A 3,025-nucleotide genomic window follows, 5' to 3' on the forward strand; every position below is an offset into this window, starting at 1 on the left:
CAACCATTGCAGAGAACAGCATGAGTGATGGAAAAAATGGTTATAGGAGCAACACAATAGTCCATAACCACAACCATTGCATAGAACAGCATGGTTGATGGGAGAAGTGGTTATAGGAGTGACACAATAGTCCATAACCAGAGCCATCACACATAACATCATGGTTGATGGAAAAGGGGGTTGTAAAACCTAGGCATTCATCCTTGTGTCGTTACCATAGTTTCTGAATACTGTTCTATATTGCTTAGTAACTCAGAAATATTTGAACTTCGAATGAAAAATATGTATAACAATTAGTTGGTACAAGATCAAAAGTCAGGTAACAAAGCAAAAATGCGCGATTCAACTGATTTAAATCTTACAAACGTGCATAAGTAGCTAGAAAGAATTCGAGATACTTTACGGTTAACGCTACTTGAATTTCCAACTTCCAGGTGGAAGGAGAGAATAAAGAAAAGAAACAAGTCACAACTGTACTGTTTTGTTACTCAAGGTTGATCGTACTGGGGTTGTAGTGATCGATCCTATCTATTCACTTATAACCACTTTGCAATGTTACTTAATTGTGATAAATCGTAGGTGTAATCAAAATTTTTCAGAATGTGCAGAACTTGGAAGAAATGAATAAGACAATAATATTTTTTGTTATTGTTACATTGTAGTGATATGTTGGTGTATTTTTATAACTTAAAGCAGAAATTCGGGGGGGAAATGACAACGGTAGTACTGGCTCTGGTGATAATATTAAGGTTAAAATTAAATCATTTCCATTTTTGAACTCTGGTTTCACTTGCACAACAAGATGATGCTAGTCCATCACAAATAACATCTAGGTGCCCATCATATAGCTGGAACAATTGTCTTGCTTAAGGACAAAACACGACGTGGGCCAGCCTCGAATTACGACTCCAAAAACGTAAAGCCGCTGAGCCACGCTTCCCCTTGATGATATTGGCACCATTGAAAAATGGTTTTGATGGGAAAAATTGGCACTGTTACACCTCTCCAAAAATGTTGTGATTTTTACGCAGTAAAATGTTTTCTCACTTTACATTAGTACTAAATGCAGTTTTTACTGGTTTCGTTTTTTCACTTATTTATACTTTTTTTTCATAGTTCATATTGATCAAATATTTAACTTGTATTATTCCAGGTAAAAGTGATAATTTTTTTATATCTTTGAAATAAACAAGGTCATTAGGTAGATTTGTTTTATGTTAATTATAATATAAAAAATATAAAAAAATTTAGTCAAAACAAAAGACCGAGACAATCGCCATACAACAGAGTTCATTCAGAATTGGGAAGAAATTCATTTCATGCGATATATAACATGAAACAAAATACATCAAAGCCATACATATATGGAAACACATCTGAAATAGATCAAATTCACCTTATATATTCATGGTACGATATCGTTCTGCTTTATTATGCACTTATAATTTCTTGCCCTTTGACCTCCATATTTCAACATCTCTTTAATTTATATTGCTTAGATATTTTGATATGTCATGAAGTACTGTATGTAGATGCTTTTCTGTTAAAAACTATGTTGGTCACTTAACATTATAGATTTAGCATCTTGGTAAATTACGAGGAAATTCTGCCCTCTCTACCCCACCCAGTGGCACAGCGGCATGTCTGCGGACTTACAACGCAAGAAATCGGGTTTCGATACCCGTGGTGGGCAGAACACAGATCTTGTCAGTCTTCGTGTCATTGAAGTATTAATCACTTTCCGAGTTAGATAGTATACGCAATTATAAGTAACTAAAATCGATCAATCACCACAACTCTCACTACGAGAAACATCTTTTAAAGTTTTATTTACGTTATTATAGAAAATAATTGCGTATTTCCTATGAGATGGAAAAGTTGTCCTAAAGGTTTTCTTTCTAACAAATCAAGACAAAAATAAGTTTCTACGTGAAGCGCAAAATAAATTCATCTGTTTATTCGATGAATTTCATTTTGAGATTTACAAAACGTCACACGTCATAGCAAGTTTTTATCTCGTGTATCCGAACTAAGCTTCTACACAAGTACACGTGGTCGATATCAATTCGAAAACTGCTTCTGGAAGCGGATGGGATATGAATTTGTTACTTTTCTGTTTGCCTTGTGTCACGAATTTCATCAACGTCTACTTGGTGTGTTAATGTAGGCATACAGTCAGATAAAGGTCTTAGTGCATCTCCAAACAGAGTCACAGCTTACAACCGGCAGTATTTATGAATTTTAATCTGTTACCGTGAAAGAACCGAACAATGTTTTACATACAGACGAGAGCGGATGATTTGGACAGCAGAGATGCTCCCATCGTGACAACATCGTTTCAATTGTTTGTTTGTGTTTGCACGTGGAACTTACGGAGTTATGACTGGCCAGTCTGTCATCGTTCGCTTGACACGAACAAGCACTGCTCCTCCAAAATCCCGTACCATAGTACTACTGGCCACCGCTCTAGATATTGGAAAATCCATGATTAAATTATACTTTCAAATTACGTCCCGCTTCCAGTTTTCTGTCGTGCTTATCACCTTACGTTGGCAGTGCTGGGCCTACATCACCGTTTCCTATAGCAACGGCCCGTAGTTCTGAAGAGATAAGCTCGCAAAGGCAGGCTTCTTTTTCGTTGATAACGGTTGAAATGCTAACGAATGTGAATTAAAAAATATAAATTTCTAATTGGTAAAAAATTTCCTCAATCTTCTAAAAAAGTAGTTTTTCATAGTGAAGAAAAAGTAAATATAATATTGGGTATTTTGAATTCCAATAAATATAAGTTTTAGTTTAATTTAAAATTATTCTCCCCATTTTAACTTTATCCGCAAAAAAAGGGGATCGCCTGATAGTTTTTGATATTGTGTCAAACTAATAAATACACATTACAAAGAGAGCAAAAAAAGGGGATCGCCTGATAGTTTTTGATATTGTGTCAAACTAATAAATACACATTACGAAAGAGAGCAAAAAAGGGATCGCCTAGATAGTTTTGATATTGTGTCAAACTAATAAATAC

The sequence above is a fragment of the Limulus polyphemus genome, unplaced genomic scaffold (assembly GCF_000517525.1).
Source record: "Limulus polyphemus unplaced genomic scaffold, Limulus_polyphemus-2.1.2 Scaffold368, whole genome shotgun sequence".
NCBI lineage: Eukaryota > Metazoa > Arthropoda > Merostomata > Xiphosura > Limulidae > Limulus > Limulus polyphemus.